Here is a 9,340-nt window from a genome sequence, read left to right as displayed (position 1 = left end):
ACTGAGAACTGAGATTCAGCAGCTAAATCAGTAACTGCAGGGTGTGCATAAGCAGTGCAGAAAGACAGGTAATAATGTACAAAAATAGTAATATTACAGAAATGTGAATTTGGTACAGTCTAATGGAATAGAATTTTCAATCATATGGGCATATGACTGTTGCAATCAAATGAATATGAAAGGTTCCCTGTTCTGCTTTAGGGTAAATTTACAGCTACAGACTGTGACTTCATCAAAACAAAATAAACACGACTGAATTTTTTTTTTGTAATTCTATTTCTGTTCTATACTCTTTGCATTAATTTGGTGAAACATCTATTTCTGTTGCAGAACACCTGCTCATTCACTGACAATGCAAAATGTAATTTGAACTTCACAAGTCTGATATCATTGTTAATATTTTAAGTGACTTTTTAAACCAATATGATTAATCCCTGGTATAGATAACTTAACAGCTTTAGCAGCAGTGCAATAATGCATATGGATTTTTTTTTTCAAGAGAATAGTGTACACAAAAGCAACATAAGATGGAAAAACAGGGAATCATTTGATTATTGGGAATAAATTGCTTTAAAAAATTTTTGGTTGGTACTTTTGACTTTTACACTGAACATCTGTACTAGAACTAGTTTTCAAAATAAGCAAATGCAACAAGGAAATTGCATTATTAATATTTTGAAGTCACTGTATAGTAAAGCTTGAAATATACTACTTTTACCAAATAAAATATTAATGAAGTCATTTGGAACATAATAGACAGCCTGTGTCAACCCCTTAATTTTCTCTTCCACTATTCACAACATTGCCAGATACGTGTTTCTGGATAAAACCCCCTAGAGGTCTGCTGCAAATTCTTTTTCAATACAACCAGATCATTGCAGATAATTGTATTACACAGGGTATTGATCCAAAATCGTTGTGCACCGGAAACATCTGAAAAAACATGATTATAGCTTTCTGTTTATTGTTCGTACATCATATAAGCAGGCTTTTGTGTGAATCACCTGTAAGAAAGGCAAGGTGGAAACATCAGAGAAATTACCTCTTTACAAGAATCTATTGATCACTTTAAATCAAAGAAGTATGTTTGACATAAGATTACCTGCCAGTTTGAACATTAGGTACACTATGTTATAGCCTGGGGCAGTTGTAAGTCTGACAAAGGGATTGTAAATAAAGCATGCAGCTGCTAGTGCCTCTGGCTTGGGATCAACCAAGGCTCAAGTCCAAGGCATAGGTAAACTTAAAATAATTTAACCCTTTTTTACCAGGAGATTGTGAGTTAAAACAGACTATTAAAAGTAGCGACTAAATAACTTTTTGTATGTTTAAATAGTTATGCAATTGCAAAAGATACATTGTTGAATCTGTTTACAAATCAAAGCTGATATCAATTAAATAAATTTTGAAAGATAATTCCAGCTCCACACAACAGATCACAGCTCTAAGCTATTTCTAAGAACTTTTAAAGCATTGTTAAATGTCTGTCTCTGAATAATACAGACAATGCTATCGCAAATAAAATTGACAGGGACTTAATAAGTTCTCAAATTTAAATAAACTTCAATTGTTATACGAAGAATTGTCTTTTGGACAAAAAATATAAATAGATCAAAGCTGAAAGCTTTTAATGGAAAGGTACATATTACATGTGAAGCATTTATCCTTCTTTTGGTTTTAAACCTGAATCGAATACCAGGAGCCCACAGATAACTAACATTATTCAAAGAAGGAGTAATACTGGTTCCACTGAAATCATCTACCACACAAAAGTTATGTAAAGATGTATTGCAGAAATGGGTCAAAAATACACTGACAAATAGAATTTTGTTATATATTATATTTCTTACTGAATGATGGCAGCTTAGGCTTGACTTTACTAAATTGCTCATTTTCTGACTGTGAAGAAAAACCTGTTATAAGTTGTTTTTTTAGGCTGTGCATTTTTTTAAACATGTGTTGAAACTAATAACCGTTTAACTCATTAGTTCACATAGAGTTAGATTTGCATGACGCTCAGCAAAGATGAGCTGTGGGTGATATGCAGTTTGTTTAATATTTAGCTGTTAATGTTAGCTATGTACCTTCCTGAGGCACAAATTTAAACAATTTATATACAGTACTTTTTACTTATGGAAATGGTACTGCTGTGTTTTGTGAGAAATTGGGTTCTGTTACTGTCAATGAGAAAAGAACAAAGCCATTTTTTTATATAAAGAAATTGATCTGCTGGATATTCTGAATTCGTAAAGGAAGATATGACACCTGAATTTAGATCCTGTGCATATGGTGAATGTTGTCAGATATTGAAGACAATAAATGCAGAATCATGTTAACAGAGCACAAATGTTTTTCTTTAAAGGATTCTATCCTTCTAAGCCTGGAAAATACTGTTTTCTGACTTTATTGAATTCTGGTGTACTTATCACTCTTTAATACTACAGCACATTCAAACCAGGTTTTTTTATTTATGCTCATGCAAAATCCTCTGTTATGATACTTATTGAACTGCTATGACTAAAAGATTCTTAATATCTTCAATTTTCTGGCGTCCAATTTCAAAATCATTTGAATACTGCGAAATGAAGGGAATGCGTGCTATAAAATGCTTGTTGTGAAGCACTTGTTTTAATGATTAGTTTCATTCCAAGATATCCTAGACCTGATAACTACATGTGCCTATATGTCTGAAGCCATATATTTATGAAGGAGTATAAAAACAAATACATGTGTGTGGATTTGTGTCTGTGCAGGTACACATATATCTGCACATTCACACAAACTCATATGTTCACATACTAAGGGTTAAATATTTAAATTAAAGCCTATGTACATATATCTTTTAGGAAAATGGTCAACAAAGAACAAAGGAAAAATGTCTTTGTCTTAAATCACTTATTTTTTCTGAGAGCTGGCAGTGTACGGCTAAGGTTTCTTTTGGTCTAAGGAAAGATTGCCATCTATTGGATGACCTTGGAAAAGAACAGGTTTTTACTATGTATGTGCTCTGTAATTCATGAAAAAATATAATGAAATTGAAGACTTGGAGCTTAGATTGTATACGTTACTATTGTGAAATAGTAAAAAAGCTTTTATATTTTAAAAACTGTGATTTTGAATTCTAGTTTGACTTATGTTAAAAAATGCAAAGACAATAGGTGTTTGCTTCAGAATGAACTAAACACTGGATGTGTGTGTGTATACAGTAAGCTCTGGTAGCAGTTTAAATGTTTGCAGACTACTGAATCCAAGAATTTTGTTATTTAAGTTTACTGGAATACAATGAAAGAGACTTAGGCCACCTATTAATATATTTATAATATATTTTCCTCTCAAGATTTGGGAACTAAATGATGCTCTTCTCCTGAAAACAATATTTGCCCAGCTCTTATAGTGAGTTGCAGTGGATTGCATTTAAAACAAAAATATCACTCGGCTTGAGCTTAAAATGTAATGCTTTTTTTTTTTTTTTTTTTAACTTTCAGCCCAAGAACTTGCCAGTCAAGATGAAAAACAACTTCTAATGGAATCCAGCTTGAAAGCAACTCAAGAGCAGCTAAGTGAGCAAATAGCAGAAACAGTTTGCCAAGAACAGAACAGTAGAAAACCAGAGTCGAAGAGCTGGAGACCCTGAGAAAGCGTACTATGACTTCTGAAGAAGAAATTAGTGATTACAAGTGAGTTACTGCTCTTTTGGTATTTGAGAAACAGAAGACATTAAAGTCAGCAGTAAATCCTTTTAATATGTACTGTATTAATCATTTCTCTCAGGTAAGAAATAGTGTAAATGTGTTCTGTAACTCTATTGAATAAACTATTAAATATAGATGACTGATTAATGTATGCTTTAAAATACATTCTGCATTTAAAAAGATTGAATGTTGAAAAATACTATTGTTAGGTGTCTGGTTTATTTTTAAAATTAATATTCTGTAGTGTTGAAGTAGAATAGTGTGTATAATTATTTATTACCTATCTGTTAATGATATTCTCATCTTCCTCTTTTTAGAGACCAAAGGTTACATATGGGTCTTATCTTCATTCTTTTTTGTTAGAGAAGCTGCCTCTAAGCAACAGACTGCCAAATTAAAGGAAATTTGGTGTTTGAACTTTTAGTCACAACAGCAAGGCATATATGAAGTTGCTAACATAAACAAACGAAAAAAGCAGACTCTAGAAAAGTTTACTTCTGCTCTAATCAGAGTAGAAATACTTCGGCTCTAATCAGCCAAATTTAGTATCTATTAGACTGAATGTTAACTCATGGGATTTAATTAAAAAGTAACAATGTGCAACAATTACATTTTGTAATTTAGCTTAACATTAACTGTATTTTTATGTTGAGCCACAAAGTGATTCATTACTTAGAGTTTTCAAGATTTAGAGTATGGTAAAAATTACTCACTTCAACTGATTTTTTTTCATGCAAACAGTCACTTTCTTCTTGTTAAAGTTACGTTAGATTAGGTAATCCCTATATATACAGACAGAATCTCAAGCTGTTTTGTAATATCACAGAACATGATGAACACTTTATACAAGATAGTTTGGCTGCAAAAAAATGTCTATTCATTTGGTGGTGGACTGAACATATAGAGCTAAATGTTTTTTCTCAGATTTGTGGCAAGCATCAAATATCTCAACAAATCTCTGAGAGAAGGTTTGCTAAGTTCAAATGCAACAAACATCATGCATCTAAAATAAACTATGATAATGTATGCTCAGTATAAATGACTTTAGACTGAAACTTCATCTGTTCTGTAGTTCAAATGTTTTAAATTACTTTTTCTGCTGAAGACTGAGAAAAGCTTCATGGAAAGAAACATTGCCTTCAGTAAAGTGTCTTCATTTCTTTAAATAAAATAGCTTGCTGGGTTTTAACCTGTAGTTATACCTCTAAAGATGTAACTAGTACTTCTCTAGGGAAAACACTGTCACTGATTTACTTTCCTAACATAACTTGAATCTTTTGCCACAGTGGGTTTTCTTTACCATTTCAAGTGATTCCTCAGTTGCCAAAATGCCATGTTATGCCAATTCTTGTAGATACTTCTTTGAAAATAGAAAGGTCACAAACTTCTAGGATTACTGATTGTGGTAACTTAGTGTGAGATGGAGGGGGAGGGGGGGAATGGAATTGAAACTCCCAGCTGTAACTGATCGATTGTATCATGAAATATAGCTTTTGAGAGAGCAGGAATTTTGCAAAAGTTCAGTGAAATGAGTTTCACTAATGTTGAAATAGAAAGCCAAATGATAATCATTAGAAGATTTTCAGAGGGACTTTTTAATAGTTTTTTTTTATTGTACTTTGTATGAACAAATAAAACTTGAATGAATCTCTTAACATGCAAAAATTATTAACTAATCTAAGTTTTTCTGTTCTGCTTTCTACACTTGTTCAGTGACTTTGGAAGTTTGTTACTTCAGTACATGAACATAATAAACTCTAGTAAGAGTAATCTTTTCTTAGCTCTACAGATTATAAAACTATTTTTTATTTAATCTTATGTAAAATTTTGACCTTAACTTTGTGATACTATTGCTTTTTAAAAGCATTCTGACTCATTGCTGCAGGATCACCATCAACAAAGTATTTTTTGAATCTGGAAAATTAAAACTGCTAGTTTAGAACAATAGGTTTAGTAAAATGGAACTAATAAAGCTAAAAAAAATGGACAACGCAGTTGGAGGCTTTAAATATTGAAATTTCCCTTTAAAACAACATCTCACTGTCTACCTGAAAACAATAATGCAGTTCCAGTCAGTATCTGCTCTCTTCTGTTCCTTGGGAGACAGAAAGAACAATGGATCTCTGTCCCCTGGGTCTTTTGGGACAGGGAATGTCACAAGGGTTATGTTCAGTCACTATGAAGGGTAGCTCATGTGTCATAAAGTAGCATCCCTTTGGTGCTGACTTATTCAAAGTCATACAGTCCTGGACTTTACTTACCTTCCTACTCAGAGAATCTGGCAAATGCAGGTGGTATCAAGGCAAGAGCATAGGACTATACAAAGAAAAATGCAGCATGAATTGGTCAGTTAAAACTACGCTGAGACCTGAGATTCTGCTATAGCTGTTGTAAAGCCTCTGAGGGGAAAGGTCCATTTCTCTATGCTTTTTTTTCCTTGTTGTGAAATCCTTGTTAAAAGTTATTTTTTCATGGAAGTGGTGAAAAAAGGAAAATGGTTGACAAGGATTTAAAAACAATACAAAGACCATTACATTTAATAGAATAAAAATATTTAGTTTTAAAACAGAGTAAAAATATTTTCTGCTAATTTCACAGGGTGTCCAAAATACATTTACTTCATAGGGAATATAACTGAAAGTTTTTAGAAGTCACAAGCTTTGTTTGTTGTGGACTTATCCCATACAAGATAAACCTAAGGTAACACACCCCCAGCCCCCACCCACCCGCCCTCCCCCATATAAGCCTGTTACACCTGAAAGATTTGTTCAGAATGTCCAGTGGGAACCTGGAAATCGTAATAATTTGTAGTATCGATTGTGTGAAGCTATGCAGCTGGGGCCTCTAGTGAATAGACAGGAATAGACATTTTATTGATTAACTTTTACAGTCATATTTTCAGGACTGTGCTGCAACATAATTTTCACTTCCCAGCTTTGTGCTGCTGCATCATGAAACTTGGATTCTTCTCTCTTAACATTTACCCACCTGAGAGAAACAGTACAGACTTGTCTTTTTTGAGCTGTGTTCTGCAGAAATGCATAATATTTGGTGCAGTGAATTCTTTTACATTTCCCCTCTGCTGTCACAATAAAATGAAAAATCTTCACAAGTTATGTTAGCAAGTATTGAATAAGATGAACATTCCCCCACAACCCCCCACCAAGAGCTATTGTGTAATACCTTCTAGTAATTCTATTCCTCCTTTGCATTTTCATTTTTATTTTCTAAGCGGATAAGATTGTGGCAAAAGCAACCCCTCTCCTCACATCCACAAATTCCAGAAGTGCTTAAAGTAAAACCAGGACAGACCCTAATGAAATAGATGCTGTTATTAGTTAGTGGAAATTTAAAAATTTAAAAGGGGAAGGCAAAAATGTTCCCTTGAAAATCTGAAGGGAATTATCAATAAAAACTTATTTATTTTCAGGATTGACATCCTGCATTAACTAAAATTGCTTATAAGATTACTGAGAGGGCAGGATTTCAATACAGTTACTAATAATTTTTAAAAATACGTATATATGTACTGAAGTCTTAAATAAAGAAAAATCTTAAAAAAACTATTTTGCATTTCTGGAACTATTATTTTCCAGAAAATAATAAAAATGACATTGTACCATTTTGTAAAGGACTTTTGCATATTTACTGCTTTTTTTAGTACGGGTTACTTTTTACATTAGATACCTAAGCAATTTCTCTTTTATGGACTTGCAGAATTACCAGTGAAAATCCTGATCCTTTTTTATTAATTTAGTGACTGTTTATTACTAGTTTTTTTATGTGCTTACTTTCACTTAGACCATGTTTTTACCATACGTTTAATAATGACTTATAGGCTAACATGATTTAAACCTCTGTCATCACACTATTTTTTCTATGTTATGTTGCTATTAACATCTTCTAATTATATCAGTGTTTAAGATATTCGTGGTCATGTTCCCTTTTGTCCTTCCCCTCTCATCAGAGACATGATGGTGTGCACCATATGGAGCTACAACTAAGGCAGAAATTCTCCCATCCATCACAAAAGGTTGATTTTGTTTACCGTCGTCAAACTTATTATTGAATAATTCCTATTTTGTTTAAAATATCAAGAAAAGGGTGGAGGACTTTAAGGTAAGAATAACAGTATCAAAGAAAGAGGATAAATAGCAGCTTTCTCAAGGCTTCAGTGTCTACTGGACCTGGAATAAGCTGAAGTAGTCTCAATCAGGTGAAGAACTAGAAAATTGGAAGTGGGTTTCTTCTTAGGCATGGAAAATTAGTGTTTTATATAGGAAGCTGAATAAAGTAGTGTCAGATTTTAATGGCATCCTAGGCTTCAAACATATACAAATGCCAGCAGTTTTGTAAAACCACTTACCCTATAAACACATTAAATGCTGTTCACAAATTTGCAAGATTGAAGATGAAAACTCTTTTATGTGTTGTTCATGATTTTATTTTGTAGTTGTGACGCTTTATTATAAAAGTGGTGAATTATAATGTAAGGATTACAGGAAATCACTGAAGTGTCTGATTGTATTTTAATTTAGATTAATTTGATTGAAATCCAAATCAGTGTGTGTGTGTGTGTGTGTGTGACAGTTAAAGAAAGGAGAAATTTCCTCTTCTGAACATTTGTGGAGATGTTAAATGAGATCAAAGTACTATTTCAGTAAGTTTTATATGTTGTAGGTAGACAATCCACTAAGTGCTCGGGACTCCATGCATAGTATGTTAACTGAATTGTTAGATTTTCTATTTAATTTCTTTCTCCTTTTCTGTTTTGACATATCCATGCTAAGTCTTTTTGCAGTTGTGGTAACCTTTTCATTATGAATTAGGCAAGGTAAACTTTAAAATTTGTAAGAAGTTAAAAAACTTGAAATGTTTTAAATGTTAATCTATATTAAATTAATTAGATGCAAAATACAATAAAATGTTTCTCAGACAGAGTGATTTTTCACACTGCACAAATTCAGGACTAGTAATAGTTCTCAAATTTGATCAGAGAATTTTAAGGTTTATTGTGACAGTTGAGAGCTGGTTAACTGCATCAACTGTTTCTCTAAGAGAAATTGCAAATCTGAAATATTTTAATAAACTCATGCCATTTGGTTTGATTTTAATTTCTAACTATTACTGGAAAAATGAAGACAAGAAGTAAATGAAAATTTCTGTTTATTGACTTTCACAGTACCTATGTCACAACTACTAAAAAAAATAAATTAAATAATAATTACCTAGGAGATGACTGTTCAGGCATAGGATATGATCCTATATATTTGTGTCTTCCCAGACTCTATGGTTATGACTAGGAAAAGCTGAATTGATTGCAACGGAAATCTACCTGACAGTAAGTATTTGCAGTGGCAGGCAAAATTATTTAAGAAAAGAGAACATAAAATTAAGAAAGACAGATGGACTCATAAGAGTGAAATACAAATAGTCTGAATCAGGATTGATTTCAACATAATGTGGTGGAGGAATCCCCATTTATTGATCTACTTTAAAGCCCATGCACAGCACTTAAAAAGATAAAGTAAGCAAGGTCAGATAATCAAAGCATTTAAATAGTAAAAACAGCAACTGCCACTGTAGACTGCTAAAATAAATCCATAATACAAATTGCTTTAGCAAAAAGTGGATGAGCAGCTGATCTT

General features: G+C 32.5%; 1 long non-coding RNA gene across 1 annotated transcript; it reads left to right on the top strand.

Annotated features, from left to right (window-relative positions):
• Positions 1 to 3,486: 3,486 nt before the first annotated feature.
• Positions 3,487 to 7,933, top strand: LOC108640488. Its single transcript, XR_001921210.1, has 2 exons — positions 3,487 to 3,677; positions 7,660 to 7,933. It is a non-coding gene; the product is annotated as an uncharacterized LOC108640488 (long non-coding RNA).
• Positions 7,934 to 9,340: the final 1,407 nt, after the last annotated feature.

Source organism: Manacus vitellinus, unplaced genomic scaffold (assembly GCF_001715985.3).
Source record: "Manacus vitellinus isolate BGI_N305 unplaced genomic scaffold, ASM171598v3 scaffold_1_pilon, whole genome shotgun sequence".
NCBI classification, from domain to species: Eukaryota; Metazoa; Chordata; class Aves; order Passeriformes; family Pipridae; genus Manacus; species Manacus vitellinus.
This window is presented reverse-complemented; position numbering and strand designations above follow the sequence as displayed.